Here is a 23,826-nt window from a genome sequence, read left to right as displayed (position 1 = left end):
CATACATAACCAGCAGATTTTTGGGGGCCAAAAGATTTTTTAAGCTACAGCAATAGACTCTTTTGGCTGGGCCCCACTCTACTCTAACCTGTTAAACATTTCTTAAAATACCCAATACTCTTTTTATTTATTTTTCTTTAAGGGAATGAGTCATAAATTTTTAAAAATGACCATTAATACCACGTACAAGGGACAAATACCATCACACCATGGCAAGTCTACATATTGCCACCACATAGTGACTAAATAATACCACATACAGGTAACAAATACCACCACACCATGACCAGACGAAATGTCACCACCACTTTTCTTTTTCATTCAGCACAGACCACCATCACTTCTTCCAGCCAGGATTCATCTCTGCATAAAATAAACATGCACCCACCATTAATACTGTATATAATTTGTTATTATGCAACCCCCCATTCCAAATATAAATTGTAATCCACCACTGTGCCCCCACAACTATAAATAGCCACTTTCCCCATCTAATAAATATATAAATTAATTAGCACCTGTACTCTTTCCCCATATTCAATAGCAGTTACTGCATCCCAACGCCCCCACTATGTACCTCCCCCGATTCATTATATTTACATGCTCTTTCTGCACCAATTCATTGTCATGTCTTCTTTTTCTCCTACCCACACCCTTAATTCATTATCAAATGCTCTCCCCCACATTCAATACATCATTTACTCTCCCCCACCCTCAATTAATCATTATTTGTTGTCCCCACCCTCAATTCATCATCATTTACTATTCCCCATCACCCAGTCTCAATACATCATCATTTACACCTCCCATCCTCAATTCATCATTTGCAGTCCCCACCCTCAATTCATCATTTGCAGCTCCCTACCCTCAATTCATCATGTGCAGTCCCCCTCCCCCCACTCACTTCATCATTTGCAGTCTACCCTCCTCAACTTCATCATTTGTAGTCCCCCCTCCCCCACTCTCTTAATCATCTGCAGTCCTCCTCCCCCACACTCTTCATCATTTTCAGTACCCCTCACTTCATCATTTGGCATCCCCCTCACTTCATCATTTGCAGTCTACCTCACTTCATCATTTGCCGTCCCCCTCACTTCATCATTTGCAGACCCCCTCACCTTCATCATTTGCAGTCCCCCTTGACCCCACTCTCTTCATCATTTGCAGTTCCCCTCGACCCCACTCTCCTCATCATTTGCAGTCCCCCTTGACCCCACTCTCTTCATCATTTGCAGTTCCCCTCGACCCCACTCTCCTCATCATTTGCAGTCCCCCTCCCCCACTCTCTTCATCATTTGCAGTCCCCCTCCCCCACTCACTTCATCATATGCAGTCCTCCTCACACCACTCTCTTCATCATTTGCAGTGCTCCTCCCCCCACTCTCTTCATCATTTGCAGTCCCCCTCCCCCACTTTTCATAATTTACAGTCTCCTTCCCCCACTCAATTCATCATTTGCAGTTCCCCCCACATTCTTCATGATTTGCCGTCCTGCTCCCCCACACTTCATCATTTGCCGTCCCCCTCACTTCATCATTTGCAGTCCCTCTCCACTTCCCCCCTCACCCACTTAATCATTTTATTAAGAAAAATAAGAAATATGTTTTTCATACTTACCTCACTGCCAATCTGCAGGGGCAGTTCTGCTTCTCGTGTTGTTGTACATGCCAGTGCATATGTGATGACTTCATCATATACGCAACCAAATGCACAGAGAAGGTGGAGGGAGCTGGAACTGTGCAGCCATACAGGATAGACAGCCATGCAGCTCCAGGAAACCTCCCAGTGCCAAAGAGTGCACTGGGCACAGCACTTTATTGCACAATGGGGCCCAGGGAGCAGAAGCATAATAGATGGGGCCCGGACTTGGTCAGGGCCCCCTCTGTACTTCTGCTCACTGGGCCCATACAGCAGTAAAGTCAGTAATGCCCTGATGGCGACCTTGCATACAAATACTGATCTGATGAAGATTTAGTCTGACTTATCAGTAAGGAGCATGACCACTTTGAGTGTTCAGTGCAGCATAAACATCAAACACGGCCCTGCATACACCAAACTACATACACCTCTAAGAGGGAGGGAAGAGTATGTCACCCCCTTCAAAGTGGTCAGTCTATTTGGTTGTATCACAGACTGATACCCTCTGTAATCCTAGTGTATCATGTTCAATAAAATTATGTGATGTGGGCCTGATTCATGCCCTTTGTAATTCTAAAACTGCCATATTGTTGGTTAGGTATTTTGCTCAAATATTTGTGGATGCAAATTGTACCAAATTATTTTATTGAAAAAAGGATGTTTGTAGGCAATGTGGTTCTGGGCCTTCTCTATGGGTGGGTACTGCAGATTTTAACTGGGAACTGACTAAAAGTGTTGGAATTGACAGGTCTGTGGCATGAAAGACCAGTGTCTGGCTAGAGAAGACATATGACTTTACTGTTGTGGATAGAAAGGCTGAGGTTGAACGTTGTGGTGGAGAGTAGTGTTGGAGCTTTGTTGCTGTCTAGCCTTTACCTCACTACCATCCTAGTTCTGTAACAGTGCTCACTGGCATCTTGAGAATAGATGAGCGAGAGCCAAGACCGCAGTATAAATTTGTTTCAGAAAGCAAGCAGAGATCCCCAAGTAAAAGTGAGGAGTTTCTACAATGACTGCAACAGTGTTGAGAAGCTATAAAGAGGCAGCTGCAGGAAAGCTAGTTAAGTTTACAGAAAATACTACTGGTGGGTTACTGGAGTCCAGGTTGGTACTGCCCTGACACCATGCTATTAGTGGTCGCTGATGTGGTGACACTGTCAAGAGCCAACAAGCATGGCAAGATACCACTGAAGGTCAAGAGTGAGCATGGGCTGAGACATGAAGAGTGTGAGACAAGATGTAAGGACAGAGAAAGAAATGCTGAACCTATGTTCTGTGGATAATCAGTGTTGGAAGGTTTCAGCATTGCATCTCAATATTGGAAGATTTGCATAGTAACTAAATTATTTTAGAATCCTGCTGTATGATGGGTTTTGTTGGGGAAGCAGGTCACTCCTCCTGCCTCCAGAACGCACCGAGCATCCCTGTTCCACAAGGTACAGCCACATGATGAGATCATTATACTACTAGGTACTTGTAAGAAACATGAGTACATTTATGTTGGAATCTGAGTGAGCAATGTGGAAGAATGATGGGGTCTGGTTGAGTCATTTGTGAGTCCATCAAGGGGCCAACTGAGTCATTGGTGAGATTGATGAGTGGCTAAATATGTTGTTTAAGATTTATTGCAGTCTGACTGAGTAATTCTAAAGGGTTATATGAAATATCACTCAACTTAACAAGGCACATGTATTAGATTTATAGGGGACTTGAGCTCTATTTTGACAAGATAAATTAGGATATCGTAATGAACTATACAGGCCACCTACATGCAGATCCTTTACTGAACTCACCAGGTGGATAACTGAAGCCTCCTGAGAACTCCATGTGTACAGTTACCCGATGTCGTGTCTGAAACAGAGCAATTTATTCAGGTTTTCTGCCTGCCAAGTTACCTACTGGAGTTTTATTGGATAGCAACAGTCAATGCATGTCTTGAGTGACAACATCAGATATGCATCACATTATCTGATCAACCAGATCCTGTCCCACATAAGAGATGTATGGCTCTGCTAGGTCAGAATATTCAAATATTATTTCAGATTTGCTCTGAGTTATAAGGGTCAGCATACGAGAAGGTCTAATGTTGAGGGTGGAGGTTTCAGCGCATTGTCGTAGTCACAATTATTGCCTAGTAAATTATTAAGACTCAAATAAGTCTTTATTCCTGTAAGGAGAGTCATCCCTTAAACACGTAAAGGTATTTATATGGTTGTCGCGCCCCCATGATCTTATATTGATAAACTATCCTGTTCCCTTTAAGCTGTGTGCTCTGGAAATGATAAATTAATTTGGCTAATTGTCTAGCCAAATTATTTGATTCTTCTTCTGTCTTGTTTCTTTTTTGTCCAGGTTTCGCATCCATATGTTACCACATAAAAGACCAAACTATGTACGAGCCGTGTCTTCGTCACCATTGAAATGTTCCTCAGTTTGAAGACCTTCTTGTCTAGAGATTTCATGGTTGATTTGCTCATAGCTCTTTTCCTATTGACTTGATTTTGTTGTACTCGAAAAAGAAAAAAAAAGACTAGCTTATTCTATCCACTACAATTTTAAAATCAGGTCAGATGTGGATCATGAAAGGGCCTGTCTTCATGTTATTTACAAATACATGGCCTGCAAAAAATTCTAACGCTATAAATAATTCACCCAAAAGGACATAGCATTTTTCTTAAAAAATCATAAAAATAGGCAGTTGTATTTACTAACATCAATTCACAGCACCATTTCATGGCAGGATGCAAATGACCCCATGATAAAGGTGGAGGCAGCATGGCTGTAAAATGCTGATGAAGCAACCACTCACACAAACACCATTAACCGAGGGGGTTGGTTGCCTAGTATTATGAATGCACACAGATAAGGCTAGTATAGGGCGCCAGTCACACAGATACGTGATGCCAGACAGTGTCTGGCTTACAGCCTATTGATGACGCCAATACTATTAGATCAGAGGGGCAGCCCAGCATCATATAACTGCTCACAACAAGGATAGATACCTCAATTCACCCAACCAACACTAAAGGGCCTGGCTGTATTCTGCAAAAGATGAAAAATGTGCAAGAAATCTTCTATATATATAATCATCTAAGGTCCACTTCCTATGCCTATGCAGCATCAATAGTAAAAACATATAATGTTAAAAATAATAATAAAAAAAAATCATTATATTCTCACCTTCCGGCGTCCGCGGCAGCCTTTCCCGCTCCTCGCGACGCTCCGGTCCCAAGAATGCATTGTAGCAATGACCACAGATGATGTAGCGGTCTCGCAAGACCAGTACATCCTCACTGGTTATTGCCGCAAGGCATTACTGGGAACGGAGCGTCGTGAGGAGCATCGCTGAACACCCGGGCTCGATCCAGGGGCCGCCGGAAGGTGAGTATATAACTTTTTTATTTTAATTATTTTTTTTAACAGGGATATGGTGCCCACATTGCTATATACTATGTGGGCTGTGTTATATACTGCGTGGGCTGTGTTATATACTACGTCGCTGTGCTATATAATACGTGGGCTGTGCTATATACTACATGGCTGTGCTATATACTATGTGGGCTGTGCTATATACTACGTGGCTGTGCAACATACTATGTGGCTGTGCAATATACTATGTGGCTGTTATATACTGCGTGGGCTGTGATATATACTGCGTGGCCTGTGTTATATACTGCATGGGCTGTTATATACTACGTCGCTGTGCTATATACTACATGGGCTGTGCTATATATTATGTGGGCTGTGCTATATACTGGGGGAGCTGTGCTATATACTATGTGGCTGTGCTATATACTATGTGGCTGTGCAATATACTACATGGCTGTGCTATATACTACGTGGCTGTGCTATATACTACGTGGCTGTGTTATATACCATGTAGCTGTGCTATATACTGCGTGGCTGTGCTATATAATACGTGGCTGTGCTATATACTACATGGGCTGTGTTATTTGCTATGTGGGCTGAGAGACTCTTTCGCCCGGGGCCCTCAAAAACCTGGAGCTCACCCTGGCTTCACTGATTGGTCGCGCCTGGCCAGTAACGACCAATCAGCAACAGATGCAGTCTGACCGCAAATTGGTGCAGGATTTGAACCACACTTCGCTAATTGGTCGCGCCCAGCCAGCCGAATCCTGTGTATTCATTTCATTATTCTGAAATCTTCATAAATAAACTACATACATATTCTAGAATACCTGATGCGTTAGAATCGGGCCACCATCTAGTAAGATATATAAAATGCATGAGGTACTGGTCAATATTTTGGCCAATATGCATAAGCTTATGCAGCGCCCCAGAGTCCTGGTTGCTGCAGTAGTGTCGCTCTTCCACCAGGGGGAGTGATATTACGTCTGATGGTACTAAAGGAGTTCATCTTGCCAGGTATCACAAGTCACACACCACACTTCACACTCCAGTCCACCAGGGGGAGCCTTGCTTCTATCTATTAGGGCACTCCTCACACACAGGTAAAACTGGTGGGTTGGATAGGAAGTTAGTCAGAAGCTGACTTGGCCTTGCCAGGCAACACCTGTCAAGCAGACAGGGGGAATGGAGGAACATCTGAGCTGCAGACAGAGGGTCCCTGTCATGGGTGGGATCCTGACAGAGGCCTAGCACGAGATAGAAAGCTACGGAGCTGCGCCTGCCCCCGCGCAGCAGCATCCTAAGAAAGGACACGAAGTGAAGTGTATTGTGGAGAGTGAGAAACGAAGTCACAGCACAAGGAGATAATACCGGGAGGAGTTCTGCCCCAAGATCGGCAGCCTCCTTCTGAGGCGCGTAGCCGTGATTGGTCGCGTGCCGCCCATGTGGCCGCGACGCGACCAATCACAGCAAGCCGTGACGTAATTTTCAGGTCCTCAATGCCTAATTCTAGGCATTCAGGATTTTAAAATTACGTTCTGGCTTGTGATTGGTCGCGTCGCGGTCACATGGGCGACGCGACCAATCACAAGCCGTGACGTCACGGGAGGCAGGAAACGCGCGCATTTTAAAATTACGTCACGGCTTGTGATTGGTCGCGTCGCCCATGTGACCGCGACGCGACCAATCACAAGCCGGAACGTAATTTTAAAATCCTGAATGCCTAGAATTAGGCATTGAGGATCTGAAAATTACGTCACGGCTTGCTGTGATTGGTCGCGTCGCGGCCACATGGGCGGCACGCGACCAATCACAAGCCGTGACGTCACGGAAGGAAGTAAACGCGCGCATTTTAAGCAAAGAATGCTGCCGGTTCCCTCGGTGAGGTCCAGGCTGCGTCGGAGAGGTGAGTATAGCAATATTTTTTATTTTAATTCTTTATTTTACACATTAATGTTGTTTCGATATCGATACCCGATACCACAAAAGTATGGGATCTCGGTATCGGAATTCCGATACCCGCAAGTATCGGCCGATACCCGATACTTGCGGTATCGGAATGCTCAACACTAGTCCCTACATTAAAATCAAAAGCAACTCACCGAAAAGGAAATATCAGAGAAGAAATTTCTTAATTTTTTTTGTGGATTTGTGGTCCACAAAAAATTCTAACGTGAACATCACTGACATGACATAACTATAAGTGGTCTGTGTTCTATCAGTGAACAACATGGATAGAAAATGTATGTGAAAAATGGATATCTGAATAAGGCTTGTCTAATACAATTTTTTTTTCTCATTATAGAAAATATGAGACAATATAGACCTGCATGGAGTCCGTACAATCTGTAACCTGCCATTGCATGCATGTTCTATATCTAATAGAAAGAAGCACAATTCTTGGACCATGTTTGGGGGTCCTTTAAGCAGATCTGTAAGCTCGCTGAGCAGTCCTCAATTAATCTATACCTAAATATATAATTATATATCCATATTGGTTTCTTTGACATTTAAGAAGCCCTGACTGCAAATCCATACAGCGACGGGGTCTAAAAAACCTCTCAAACCTGACTGTTTAACTGTGAAGTTTACCTTTAAATTGTTCTATAACTTTCTAAAAAACAAAAAAACACATGTAAATCTGTTTTTCTATATAATTAAAAAATAGAAGGAACATTCTGAATGTCTGGTTTCTTCGTAAATAGCAGTCCCATGAAATCATGGCTATGAAGCTCATGACCATATTATTACTTTGTCCCACGGGAGACTGTGGTTTGGTGTAGTGGTCCTAGAGATAATTACTTCTAATTCTATGGTGACTGATATTTTCAGAATTTCTCATTTATATTAACCCTCTATTGTAGCAGGAATTTTTGGTAAGAAATATATTATCACTACCTCCTCTCAAGTTTGATTGGGCAGAAGCAGAACATATCTTTATTGCATAGCAATGATATAACAGGGAATGGAAACCAGCTCAGCTCCAAATGTTTAATGCCTGACCTCACATCTATGAAGTTATCTGAAAAGAATGTAAAATCTCACTTCGATTGATAGGAACTTAGCCCAACTCCCATTCTTGGGGGACAGCTATGTGTCATGTGTGGAAGGTCTCGGAGATGAAAACACAAGATGGGTAGCAAGGTGATCAAGAGTTTCCAATAGTGCTATCTTTATTAGCTAACATGTAATATTAATTATCATGAGAACATTATGCTGAGTTACATATTAATTTATGCTGGGGAGCAGCTCGTACCTATTTTATCTTATATCTTGGAGACACATGTCTAATATGGGAGAACATATTCTTCATGTCACCAAGGCTATTAATTGTATGGACAGCATAAATAATACATCATAAATCTTACAGAGCAATAATATCACTGGGCAACCAGGCTTAAATACAGCATTAACACCACTATATACCACAGAGACATAGCTGAGATTGATTTTTATACAAGTGCTACAAAGCTCATGTGAAGCCAACAGGGACGTTATTTCAGTTTCACAATTACCATGTGATTTTAAGGGAATGTGGAATTAAGAAATTACATATTGTTTAAGTAAAGTTTATATGTTAAACGTACTTGATAAAAATGTTAGAGGTTTTTTTTCATATCACTATCTATATTGATAACATCTTTCAATTTTCACATTGGCTAGTAGTATTTATTACTCTTACTTCCTATTGACCACATGGACAGTAGCAGCAGTAGACTGAATAAGACCCTCTTTGTATAGAAGAGTTATCAGACCATGCTCTATTCTAGGAAATAGCCATTGTGAATGGCAGAGGTGAGCTGTGACGCCATCTATTGTGTTCCACCATATATTTCGAGGTGTTATCTTATATTGTAACCCTATCTGTGATGATAATGAGACTCCTGAAAAGTCATCTGCACAAAAAGGGAAGTGCGAGTGTAGAATTACGCTAATTGGCTAGTATGAAAACTGATATGTGTTAACCTCTAAAATAATAAATCTATGATTTATGGTTTATTATTTTAGTGGTTTACACATGTTAGTCGCTCTTATTTAGACCTCCGGTCCGTAATCCAATTCCCTTTTCTAGTATGAAAACTGCATGATTTCTGTTTTTTTTTTCATATAGATATTTATATGGATGATTAACAGAAAAAAAATTATCATTTTTTTCACATATCTGATTTAATCAGCTGATCATTTTTTGCTGACGTATTCCCTTTTAAGATTCCATTGGGGACACAAAGGCACATCCAGTAAGTTCAGGAGGCTACTAATAAAGAGTAGCATTAGTCTATTATTGTCTAAGGTTCTGTGTTTTGTGGTTTGTTCTGTTTTATATTAACTAACCCTATTCTGTATGTATTGATTTTAATACAATATGTGCTCTATTTGTTATGTCTTCTTAATGGTGATTTGTTTAGCCTGAATTTACAATTGATGCAACCTTTTCCACTGAACCTAAGTATTGTGAAAATAGTGCCCATGTACTACTACAGTGCCTTAAAGTATTCATAGCCCGTAAACTTTTGCACATTTTTTCACATTTCACCCTCAAACTTAAATGTATTTTATTGTGATTTTATGTGGTATTTGTGAAGTGTAAAGGAAATAATACATGGTTATCTAAATATTTTAAAAACATAAATTTGAATATTGTGAGGTCCATTTGTATTTAGTTCCCCTGAGTCAATACTTTGTAGGACCACCTTTCACAGCAATTACTGCTACAAGTCTTTTGGGGTAAGACTGTATCAGCTTTGCACATCTAGAGGCTGAACTGTTTTCCCATTTTGCTTTGCTAATTAGTTCTAGCTCCGTGAGATTGGATTGTGAACAGCAATTTTCAAGCTTTGCCACTGATTCTCAATGAGATTTAGAACTGAACTTTGACTTAGGCTAGGTTCACATTTCGTTTTAGTGTGAGCGCTAACGGACAGCGTTGCACGGCGAAATTAACGCCGTGCAACGCGTCCGTTTGCGCTCCCATTGCCAGCAATGTTAAAGCGCCTTGCTAGCGCGTGTCATTTTCGGCACGCGCTAGCGATGTGCCGTTCTTTTGTGGCGCGCCTCAGACGCTGCTTGCAGCGTCCGCGGCGCGCCCGAGGTCCATTCCCCGCTCTGGCAGATCGGGGATCTGCGCTAGCGGGGACGTTTAACGCGACCCCTAAAAGACATTGCGTTAGCGCAATCCGCTAGCGCTTAGCGCTAAACGGATTGCCCTAACGCAATCTGAACCTAGCCTTAGCCATTCAAACCAAGGCGTACTAAATGCAAATGTATATTACACTGCAGGCATCCACATGGCAGGAAATTCATCACTGCTCATGTTACATTTTGTAGAGCTCATGCAGTAGGCGGTCTGCAGGATACATTACATAGGAGATACTGAAACTGTACTGTATATACGTGACACGCAAAAGATAAAGAAGAAAAGAAAAAAAATAAGGCCCGCACACCTTTAGTATTAAAAACCCTTCCCGACATGCACCGTACTAGTAATGCTCTGGGGGAACTGCGTACTGCGCAATCAGCAGTACTAGTACGGCGGCACGATCGCGCAGTCTCATGGTGAGCGCCGCGGTGATCGCGTGCGGGTGTCAGCTGTGTGTGACAGCTGACACCCTGCAGCAATGCCCACGATCGGTGCTAACACTGATCGTGGGCATTTAACCCCTCTGATGTCAGTAGTGACAACGGCATAGAGAATGATCACATTGTTCCAAGATGGCCGTGGGGTCCTTCTGGGTACTGCAGGGAGGTGGCTTGCGAACGCCTGCTGAGAACAGGCGCCGGCAAGCCTCCTTCACTGTCTGTCAGATTGCTGATCTGACACTGTGCTATGCAAAGTGTCAGACCAGCGATCTGACATGATATAGTGTTGTCCCAACCTGGGACAATGTTATAAGGTTAAAAAAAAAATTAGGATGTGTCAAAATATTTTTTTTAAATCCCCAAATAAAGAAAAAATATATATTTTTCCAATAAATACATTTATTTATAAAAAAAAACAAACAATAAAAGTACACATATTTGGTATCACCGTGTCTGTAACAACCTGCTCTATAAAACTGTCCCACTAGTTAACACCGTAAAAAAAAAAAACAGGCAAAAAACAATGCTTTATCATCATACCGCCGAACAAAAAGTGCAATAAAATGCGATCAAAAAGACGGATGTAAATAAAAATGGTACCGCTGAAAACATCATCTTGTCCTGCAAAAAACAAGCCACAATACAGCTCCATCAGCAGAAAATAATTATTATTTCTATAAAATAGTTTTTATTGTGTAAAAGCGCCAAAACATGAAAAAAATATATGAGTAAGGTATCGCTGTAATCGTACTGACCCGAAGAATAAAACTGCTTTATCAATTTTACCACACGCAGAACGATCTAAAAAAAATTATAAAAAAAAACCAATTCCTGAATTGCTGGTTTTTGTTCATTCTGCCTCCCAAAAATCGGAATAAAAAGCGATAAAAAATTGTCATGTGCCCGAAAATGGTGCCAATAAAAACATCAACTCGTCCCACAAAAAACAAGACCTCACATGACTCTGTGGACCAAAATATGGATAAAAGCTCTCAAAATGTGGTGATACAAAAACTATTTTTAGCAATAAAAAGCGTCTTTTAGTGTGTGACAGCTGTGAAACAGAAAAACCCGCTATAAATAGTAAATCAAACCCCCATTTATCACCCCCTTAGGGAAAAATAATTAAAAAATGTATTTATTTCCATTTCCATTTTCCGTTAGGGTTGGAGTCAGCATTGGGGCTGGGGTTGGGGTTAGGGTTTGGGCTGCATGGGTGCTGGCTCTTGATCCTGATCCCTCTGAACAAGCACTTACGAGTGTGTGAGCATGTAAATTAGGTATTGTTGGTGATTGTTTGAAAAATATCAAATCTGTCTGCTGGACTATTTTTAGTGTGTTTTTTTGACATTAACTAATAGTTGTATTGGGTACCAATCATCAGGTATACTAGACCAATTAGAAATGGACTGCATTTGACAATGCTTATTATTATTGATACATGATTTGGGATATGTGACTTAGGGATTTCAGGTAATCAAGCGGACCCCTGCTTGAGTTCTCCCCCTATCTATCTGGGTGCAATCTGTTTACAGTCTTTGTGATTTTAAATGTTTTTAAATATTTGTAGTGTTTGGTCAACTGACATTAATAAAATGTTGTAACTTTATATGGTGATCCCTGCGTATGTGCATGTCTCTTTTCTTGGTTTTGCATGGTTTGTATTTGTGACATGCGGCAGGTTGAACACATAATCGACTATGTCTGATGGTGCCCTCTATTCTTAGTTTTTATCTCACACATACACATAATAGACAGGTCATGTGACTGACAGCTGCCGTATTTCCTATATGGTACAGTTGTTGCTCTTGTAGTTTGTCTGCTTAATCAGATTTTTATTTTTGAAGGATAATACCAGACTTGTGTGTGTTTTAGGGCGAGTTTCATGTGTCAAGTTGTGTGTGTTGAGTTGCGTGTGGCGACATGCATGTAGCGACTTTTGTGAGATGAGTTTTGTGTGGCGACATGCGTGTAGCAACTTTTTGTGTGTCGAGTTGCATGTGACAGGTTAGTGTAGCAAGTTGTGTGCAGCAAGTTTTGCGCATGGCGAGTTTTATGTGTGGTGCGTTTTGAGTATGTGCAAGTTTTGTGTGAGGCAACTTTTGCATGTGTTGCAACTTTTGTGCATGTGGCAATTTTTCCGCATGTTCAAGTTTTGCGTGTGGCGAGTTTTCCATGTGGCGAGTTTTGCGTGAGCCTAGTTTTGCATGTGGCGAGTTTTGCGCGTGGCGAGTTTTGAGCGGTGACTTTTATGTTTCGAATTTTATGTGGCGAGGTTGGTGTATGTGTGGTGAAATGTGTGCTGAGGGTGGTATATGTGTTCAAGCACATGGTAGTGTGTGGCGCATTTTGTGTGTGTGTTCATATCCCCGTGTGTGGTGAGTATCCCATGTCGGGGCCCCACCTTAGCAACTGTATGGTATATACTCTTTGACGCTATCACTCTCATTCTTTAAGTCCCCCTTGTTCACATCTGGCAGCTGTCAATTTGCCTCCAACACTTTTCCTTTCACTTTTTCCCCATTATGTAGATAGGGGCAAAATTGTTTGGTGAATTGGAAAGCATGGGGCTAAAATTCTGCCTCACAACATAGCCTATGACGCTCTCGGTATCCAGACGTGTCACTGTGCAAAATTTTGTGGCTGTAGCTGCGACAGTGCAGATGCCAATCCCGGACATACACACATACACATACACACACACACACACATACATTCAGCTTTATATATTAGATATCTCTGGAATGCTTGAACGGACCCCGGTGATTCTGAGATTGTTTTCTTGTGACATATTGTCCTTTAGGAAAGTGTTAACATTTATTTGACATGACTTGCGTTTATTTGTGAAAATAACGGAAATTTTGGTAAAAGTTCACAATTTTCAAAATGTTAATTTTTGTGCTCTTAAATCAGAGAGTCATATCGCACAAAATAGTTAATAAATAACATTTCCAACATGTCTACATCATCACAATTTTGGAAACATAATTATTTTTTGTTAGGTCGTTAAAAGGGTTAAAAGTTGACCTGTGATTTTCTCATTTTTACAACATTTGCAAAACCATTTATTTTAGGGACCACCTCACACTTGAAGTGACTTTGAGGGGTCTATATGACAGAAAATACCCAAAAGTTACACCATTCTAAAAACTTCACCCCTCAAGGTACTCAAAACCACGTTCATGAAGTTTACTAACCCTATGGGAGGTGGAGCCGCATATTCATCACTGTAATGAGCGGTAGCACGTGACCGCTCACACAGGACAAGCTGCCGGCGCTGAAAGGAGGCATCGCGGGAGCTGGGTGAGTATTTCTCTGCAACCGGGCGGGTGCGCGGGGGGTGGGGAGGGGTGAGACGCGGGAGGTGACCCCAAACTTTATTTTTAACAAAAAAAACCTTGATCTTTCATCCCTTCTCTCCTGAAAGCGCTGCTTTCAGCCAAGCAGGACAGAAGGGATGAATGCCGGCTTCAGCAGCACACTCAGGGGACAGCGCTTAACTGTAGCACTGTTTCTCCTGCGGCAGTACGTGCACACGGAGGAGAGTGCACACTGTTCTCCGTGTGCACGTGTGCGGGACGCTTTGCGGACCGTGCTGCCTGAGAAAAGCAGACATGTCTCCGTGTTTTGCACACGGACACACGGTCCGTGAAAACACGCAGGCATGTGCATAGACCCATTCATTTGAATGTGTCTACGTGTGTCTGTGTCTCCGGTACATGAGAAAACTGTCACTACACGTACTGGAGCCACTGACGTGTGAAACCGGCCTAACAGAGCCCCCCTCCATATTTCTGTTAACAGATGACAGATCTGAGTGGGAACTTGCTTTTTTTGTGTGGATTTGATTGAAGCTTTTATTGGGAACATTTTGCATAACGTTTGGATCACAGTTATCCGGCGCTCTACGCTGACCACTTACTTTGGGGTTTCCATCTAAATCTCTCAGTGACGTGATTCAGATGAAACCCCTGATGGATCCATTCACTATAGTGAGGCAGCAGAGTTACTCTGGACTCCATCTGGCCTCTGTTCTGCAGTTTTCTTTTTTTCAGAAGTGCAGAAAACTGTGACCGACGACACTTTAATGCAATCCTAAAAGGATGGACACCGCCAGGTAACAGGTCCTATGGTGCCCACAGTGCCTCATTATAGGGAATCTTCAGCCAGAGGTTCTGTCTGAATCACGTATTTCAGAAATTTACACGGAAACCCCAGAGTAAGCACTCAGTGCAGAGCGCAGGATAAATGTGCACTGAGCTTTACTGCGATCTTTGGGAGGCAGAATGGAAAAATCAACAGCATTTGACAAATTGGTTTTATTTATTTTTTACGTTGTTGCTCGTGCGGTATAAGTGATTAGGTGACTTTATTCTTCAGGTCGGTGCGATTACAGTGATACCAGATTTATATCGGGTTATTATGTTTGGCTGCTGTCACACACTAAAATACTCTGTTTATTGTGAAAACTGGTTTTTGCATCACCATATTTTGAGAGCTATAATTATTTCATATTTTGGCTGACAGATTCATGTCGGGGCTTGTTTTTTGCGAGACAAGCTGACGTTTTTATTGGTACCTTTTTCGGGAACATGATATTATTTGATTGCTTTCTATTCTGGTTTTTGGGAGACACAATGAACAAAAACCAGCAATTCAGGAATTGCTTTATTTTTTTGTTTTTTATACAGCTCCGCGTGTGGTAAAATTGATAAGACAGCTTTATTCTATGGGTCAGTACGATTACAGCGATACCACAGTTATATTTTTTTTATGTTTTGCCGCTTTTACACAATAAAAACTATTTTATAGAAAAAAATATTATTTTTACATCACTTTATTCAGAATGCTATAACTTTTTTATTTTTCTGTTGATGGAGCTGTATGGCTGCTTTTTCTTGTGGGACAAGATGACGTTTTCAGCGGTACCATTTTTATTTACATCCGTCTTTTTCATCGCGGTTTATTGCACTTTTTGTTCAGTGGTATGATGATAAAGCATTGCTTTTTGCCTCGTTTTTTTTTTTTTTTTTTACGATGTTCACTGAAGGAGTTAACTAGTGGGACAGATTGATACAGCAGATCGTTACGAACGCAGCGATATCAAATATGTGTACTTTTATTGTTTTTTTTTAATTTACATAAATAAATGTATTTATTGGTAAAATATATATTTTTTTTCTTTATTTGGGGATTTAAAAAAATATATAATTTTATACATTATAATTTTTTTTAACTTTATTACATTGTCCCAGTATGGGACATTAGTATATAATGTCAGATCGCTGATCTGACAGTTAGCACTGCAGAGTATCAGATCAGCAATCTGACAGGCAAGGAAGGAGGCATGCTGGCAAGGTGCTGACAAGTCACCTCCCTGCAGGACTCTGAAGGACCCTGTGGCCATCTTGGTGCTGGGGGTCTCCATGGAGAACATCAGAACAACGTGATCACATCGCGTTGTCCTGATGGAAGCGCACAGTGAACCCCCTCCCTGTGAAATGCTTCTCTATGCCGCTGTCACTGCTGTCAGTGCTGTCCTACATGGTCAGACACAGATATTACACAGTACTCAGCAAGGGCACATTTATAAGATTATCTCGGCACAGGAACATTTTTTTTTAATACATCCAATTATGGAACTTATTATTATTCCAATATATATTGATTAAAATGTCCTTAATTCATGGGAAAACCCCTTTAAAGGCATTCACTCAATACCACGATTAATAAATCTCCCACTTTGTACGTTTTATTGTAATGACACATGCTGCAGCTGGAGATAAGTGGTTATAATTCAACATAACTGGTCATGATTTCCACTTGACTGCTTTACAGCAAGAGATAGGTTTCCAATATGTTAGCTTTATCAGAAAATGTCATGGTTTATCGCTGTTTATGTCTCATTTTATGACTGTGTTATGAACATTTTGTGCAGTGATCATTTAACTCTGAGGTTTTGCATGACGGACGATGGTTTACTACATGATGGTGTTTAGCACATACAGTTAAACCTACCAGATGAAGTTGTATTTTACACACTTGGTTCAATCATTTAATATAAGATATTTAAGAAAAACAAACTAATAAAACACTCATATCTGGAAAAAGTTCTGTAATAACCTCCAGATTTTCATGGCATTATGCATGACCTCATACAGGAATGGATACAAGTATTCTGTATGGCAGTCTCCTATTGGGAGGTCTAGCTGAGACACCAGACATAGCTGCAGAGTGAGACGCCGCTTCTAATGCTTACTCACTGTTTGAGATGCACACGTCGCAGATACACGTTTCATTGCCTGGAAAGCTTAAGTTACAGCTTTCTAAATATTCTTAAGTGCTGAGAGTCACAACAAACTAATGTTTTCCTTGCTCAAAATAAAGCAGAAAATAATATGATTCACATTACGCACGAAAGCAATAACAACTTACAATAATGGGCCCTGCTGTAGGGATAGATCCTCCGCATACACTTTACAGGATTTTTGTAGCATTATGTACAATGATAGCGACATAAGTCAATAATAAAAGGCAAACAATTAGGCTGCCTATACACATGAAAAAGCTGCCAGATGAATGGTCAGTCCCTACTGCAGTATAAAATAGGCAAGGACATAAATGTCTGCCATATTACCTGTTACATCAAGAGACAAAACCATCTAAACTCTAGATTATTAAAGTATTCTTACCATGATGACAACCCACAGATGCGTGCTTTCTTAATGGTGACCTGTCATCTGATTCCAGAATAGGTAGGTGAGACTTGTGAACCTTACTTTGAAACTCCACATGAGAGTAGATGTATAATCCTGATATTAAAGAGAACCTGTAAGCAGGATTTATATTTATAAACTAAAGGCATGGCCATAATGGCGCTGTGATGCTGATTAATATGATACCTGATGTGGAGGGATCCGCTCAGTGGCTGATGAATACTCACCTTGTGAAGTTTTCATAAAATGACGTCTTCTGTGCTTCTCTGTGCTTCCAGGCAGGACGTAGAGTTTGTTCTGGTTCTCCGCGCCCCCACAAGCCTCCTCTGCTTCTTGTGCAGGTCACTGAAAAATGAAATCAATAATTCAAAATTATTTTTGTCGCCGCCATCATTATGTGGGCAGTGTGTGCGCAGTGTGAGTCGGCGTCCTGTGTGCAGGACTTCAATAAAATGGCTCTGTAGGCAGCGCATGCACAGATCGAGATTTCGGCTCAGGGAAAAATTTGCTAACTTAAAATCTCGATCTGCGCATGCACCATTTTATTGAAGTCCTGCACACAAGACGCCAACTCACACTGTACACACACTACCCATACAATGACAGTTGCGGCAGTGCAGAATTTTAAAAAGGAGGCAGGTTACTGAATAGTTAGTGACCTGCACAAGAAGCAGAGTCACTGATTAGTGTTCAGTGTCCTGATGGTGGATATCAACATTAACTAATGTAAGGATGCAGTCAGATGGCCATATAAATCGGATTGAGATTGGAAAGTAGTGCACAGACTGGCCGGCGGCTCTTCTGACCCAAGCATGACAGCTTCATATACTGTATATACAGTACAGGCCAAAAGTTTGGACACACCTTCTCATTTCAAGATTTTTCTGTATTTTCATGACTATGAAAATTGTACATTCACACTGAAGGCATCAAAACTATGAATTAACACAAGTGGAATTATATACTTAACAAAAATGTGTGGAACAACTGAAATTATGTCTTATATTCTAGGTTCTTCAAAGTAGCCACCTTTTGCTTTGATGACTGCTTTGCACACTCTTGGCATTCTCTTGATGAGCTTCAAGAGGTAGTCGCCGGAAATGGTTTTCACTTCACAGGTGTGCCCTGTCAGGTTTAATAAGTTGGATTTCTTGCCTTATAAATGGTGTTGGGACCATCAGTTGTGTTGTGCAGAAGTCTGGTGGATACACAGCTGATAGTCCTACTGAATAGACTGTTAGAATTTGTATTATGGCAAGAAAAAAGCAGCTAAGTAAAAAAAAAAAACGTGTGGCCATCATTACTTTAAGAAATGAAGGTCAGTCAGTCCAAAAAATTGGGAAAACTTTGAAAGTGTCCCCAAGTGCAGTTGCAAAAACCATCAAACGCTACAAAGAAACTGGCTCACATGAGGACCACCCCAGGAAAGGAAGACCAAGAGTCACCTCTGCTTCTGAGGATAAGTCACCAGCCTCAGAAATCGCAGGTTAACATCAGCTCAGATTAGAGACCAGGTCAATGCCACACAGAGTTCTAGCAGCAGACACATCTCTACAACAACTGTTAAGAGGAGACTTTGTGCAGCAGGCCTTCATAGTAAAATAGCTGCTAGGAAACCACTGCTAAGGACAGGCAACAAGCAGAAGAGACTTGTTTGGGCTAAAGAACACAAGGAATGGACATTAGACCAGTGGAAATCTGTGCTTTGGTCTGATGAGTCCAAATTTGAGATCTTTGGTTCCAACCACCGTGTCTTTGTGCTGCGCAGAAAAGGTGAACATATGGACTCTACATGCCTGGTTCCCACTGTGAAGCATGGAGGAGGAGGCGTGATGGTGTGGGGGTGCTTTGCTGGTGATGCTGTTGGGGATTTATTCAAAATTGAAGGCATACAGAACCAGCATAGCTACCACAGTATCTTGCAGCGGCATGCTATTCCATCCGGTTTGTGTTTAGTTGGACAATCATTTATTTTTCAACAGGACAATGACCTCAAACACACCTCCAGGCTGCGTAAGGGCTATTTGACCAAGAAGGAGAGTAATGGAGTGCTACGCCAGATGACCTGGCCTCCACAGTCACCAGACCTGAACCCAATTGAGATGGTTTGGGGTGAGCTGGACCGCTGAGTGAAGGCAAAAGGGCCAGCAAGTGCTGAGCATCTCTGGGAATGCCTTCAAGATTGTTGGAAGACCATTTCCAGTGACTACTTCTTGAAGCTCATCAAGAGAATGCCAAGAGTGTACAAAGCAGTCATCAAAGCAAAAGGTGGCTACCTTGAAGAACATAGAATATAAGACATATTATCAGTTGTTTCACACTTTTTTGTTAAGTATATAATTTCACATGTGTTAATTCATAGTGTTGATGCCTTCAGTGTGAATTTACAATTTCCATAGTCATGTCATGGAAATACAGAAAAATCTTTAAATGAGAAGGTGTGTCCAAACTTTTGGTCTGTACTGTATATATATATATATATATATATATATATATATATATATATATATATATATATATCTTCTGTCTTGGATTTCCTCCAATTGTGTTCAGTCTGTCTCACTGTGGATTGGTAGCATCCAAACTGTTTACAGATGGTTTTATAAAGTATTCCATCCTGATGAGCATGAACAACTCTTTTTCAGAGGTCCTCAGAAATCTTCTTCATACGTGCCATGATACACTTTGACAAACGTGTTGTGAAGACCAGATTTTGATAGATTTCTATTCCTTAAATAAAACCGGTCACCCACTAACACTTGATTGTCATTCTATCGTTTGAAAACACCAAACTCTAATTTCACCTTCAAATTGTCTGCTAATCCCAAATGTTTGCAAACTTTTGCCTCTCACAGACATGTGATATTGGATCATATTCTTCAGTAAAAAAAAAAAAGGCAAAGTCTAATATTTCTAACTGTTTTGGTGGATTTGGTTCACATTATTTATGTTTCGGACTTGTGGGAATACTGATATAGTTTTAGGTCAAATTTATGAACAAATCTGGAAAATTCGTAAGGGTTCACAAACTTTAAAAGCACCACTAAATATATATATACAATTTTGTATCATTGATATTGCTGGTGAGTTATAAATTGTGGGGTCTGTATCACATTACATTTTTTATAGGAAAGTATAGGTAGTATTTAAAAAAATCAGGTGTGAGCAGTAAGACAAGCCATGAGTAAGAAAAACAGTGTTTGAAACACTTTAGTGGAACGGTTTCCTCTCGTTTGGCTTGCATTGTAGCTTTAATTGTTTGAAGAATAAAGTTTAACTATCACCTGTTTAGTCAACCAGATCCTTTGCACTTGCTTGGAGATGGTGAGGTAGAAGTAATGGGCTGAAGATGGTGAAGTTACCTTTGTTTATTTTGTATCCATAGCATTTGTCATCAATATGAAATCGGTGAGTGTCTGACACCCGTTGCCCCCATGATCAGATGTAAATTTTTCCATTGGTCACTGAATGTAAAGACAGTTCTCTTTACAGCCACTGCCAGGTACTACACAGCCACATTAAAAGTCCCCTATTCTGCCTTTTTGTCCATAACTACACTATAACACCCATCCCCCCCACCAGGGAGATAACTACCTTTACTTAAACAACACCAAAACACATTAAATGCCTCCACAGACATTATATACTGCAACCTGCTAGAGATCGATGTACTGCATACACCAAGATTATACAAAATCTTCAATGAATGTTTATAGAAAGTAATTTTCTATAGCAACAAATTGTAATTTAATTGTTGGCAGCCCTAAAAATGAAATTAAAATATTGGCATCATCTGTAGCACATCAGGGTGTGAGATGGTTCTCAATGATTTATGGGCAGAACTTATCCTGTAATCAATCCAGTGGCTATAATCTTTCAGAGACCCAACCTGGGCTCCTACTAGCCACCAAATACATCAGCCTGCCTTATTTTATCACATAGAATTGCCATTTGATCTTCCATTTTGTACAGATGTACTCTATTTTGATTTTGTTTTTCATATATTATATATATATATATTCATTTTTATTCCTTGTAATACAATGAACAAAGTACATCACATATGAGCTATATAATATTAATACATCGTAGAGCCAGGCATACCCATATACCCATCTAATAGCTTGATTCTTAAAGTGTAGTAGCTGCTATCATTATATGCAGAACAAGATGTTATTTTAAGTGTAAGTGAAGGAACCTGTTCAAGGGTAAAGAGATCAAAATAATGAAGGCAACGTCAGGAAGACTGCGCAATATGGAAGAATGCCAGAATGTATAGTGTTAGATCAAAGGAGGGAAACCGTGAGGAGCCAATGATATTATGGCAAATAACCAGATGCTTCTAATAGAGAAATGGAGAGAACTTATGTTGGTCCGGGATCAAACTAAAGTTCATGAGCTGACAAATATAAAAATGAATAAAATCTTGTCAGAATAAACAGAAACCCCAAAAACTTAAGGGAACAGACGCATAAAGAAAACATTAGTGTGATCTTAGGCTTACCTGAACTTTAAGTTCCACATTAGAGATACAGAGTGCTTATGTTTGTTGCATACAGTGCAGTGACCCGTGTTAGAACCTGGAAACAAACTGGGATCCTCTGTCAGACACAATATTCTCAGGAATGCCGTGTAAACGAACCACATTCTGAAAGAACACAGGAACCAGATCGGAAGAGGAAGGCAGCTTAGGCAAAGGCACCAAATGGACCATTTTAGAAAAGCGATCACATACCACCCAGATGACAGACATGCCCTGAGACACCGGGAGATCTGAAATGAAATCCATGGAAATGTGTGTCCAAGGCCTCTTCGGGACAGGCAAGGGCAAGAGCAACCCGCTGGCACGAGAACAGCAAGGCTTAGCTCGAGCACAAGTCCCACAGGACTGCACAAATGACCGCACATCCCATGACAAGGAAGGCCACCAAAAGGACCTAGCCACTAGATCTCTGGTGCCAAAAATTCCCGGATGCCCTGCCAACACCGAGGAATGAACCTCGGAAATGACTCTGCTGGTCCACCTATCAGGAACAAACAGTCTGTCAGGTGGACAAGAGTCAGGTCTACCAGCCTGAAATCTCTGCAACACACGTCGCAAATCAGGAGAAATGGCCGACAAGATAACTCCCTCTTTAAGAATACCAACTGGTTCTGCGACTCCAGGAGAGTCAGGCACAAAGCTCCTTGAAAGAGCATCAGCCTTCACATTCTTTGAACCTGGTAAATACGAGACCACAAAGTCAAAACGGGAGAAAAACAATGACCAGCGGGCCTGTCTAGGATTCAGGCGTTTAGCAGACTCGAGATACATCAAATTTTTGTGATCAGTCAAGACCACCACACGATGCTTAGCGCCCTCGAGCCAATGACGCCACTCCTCAAATGCCCACTTCATGGCCAGCAACTCCCGATTGCCAACATCATAATTCCGCTCAGCAGGCGAAAACTTCCTAGAGAAGAAAGCACATGGTCTCATTACCGAGCAACCAGGGCCTCTCTGCGACAAAACGGCCCCTGCCCCAATCTCAGAAGCATCCACTTCGACCTGAAAGGGAAGTGAGACATCAGGCTGGCACAAAACAGGCGCCGAAGTAAACCGGCGCTTCAACTCTTGGAACGCCTCCACGGCTGCAGGAGCCCAGTTAGCAACATCAGAACCTTTCTTGGTCATATCCGTCAAAGGTTTAACAACGCTAGAAAAATTAGCGATAAAACGACGGTAGAAGTTAGCAAAACCCAAGAACTTCTGAAGACTCTTAACTGACGTGGGTTGAGTCCAACCATGAATAGCTCGGACCTTGACTGGGTCCATCTCCACAGCAGAAGGGGAAAAAATAAACCCCAAAAAGGGAACCTTCTGTACTCCAAAGAGACACTTTGAGCCCTTAACAAACAAAGCATTCTCACGCAAAACCTGAAACACCATCCTGACCTGCTCCACATGTGAGTCCCAATCTTCAGAGAAAACCAGAATATCATCCAGATAAACGATCATAAATTTATCCAGATACTTCCGGAAAATATCATGCATAAAGGACTGAAACACTGAGGGAGCATTAGAGAGCCCAAAAGGCATCACCAAGTACTCAAAATGACCTTCGGGCGTATTAAATGCTGTCTTCCATTCATCTCCTTGCTTAATGCGCACAAGGTTGTACGCACCACGAAGATCTATCTTGGTGAACCACTTGGCACCTTTAATCCGGGCAAACAAGTCCGACAACAGAGGCAAAGGATACTGAAATTTAACAGTTATTTTATTCAGAAGCCGATAGTCAATACAAGGTCTCAAAGATCCGTCCTTCTTGGCCACAAAAAAGAATCCCGCACCAAGAGGGGAAGAGGATGGACGGATATGCCCCTTCTCCAGAGACTCCTTGATATACGAACGCATTGTGGCATGCTCAGGTACAGACAGATTAAATAGTCTTCCCTTAGGAAATTTACTACCTGGAATCAAATCTATGGCGCAGTCACAGTCCCTATGAGGAAGCAGAGCATTGGACCTGGACTCGCTGAATAC

The sequence above is a fragment of the Ranitomeya variabilis genome, chromosome 2 (assembly GCF_051348905.1).
Source record: "Ranitomeya variabilis isolate aRanVar5 chromosome 2, aRanVar5.hap1, whole genome shotgun sequence".
Classification (NCBI taxonomy): Eukaryota; Metazoa; Chordata; class Amphibia; order Anura; family Dendrobatidae; genus Ranitomeya; species Ranitomeya variabilis.
The sequence above is the reverse complement of the archived record's forward strand: the minus strand, read 5'-3'. Positions refer to the sequence as shown.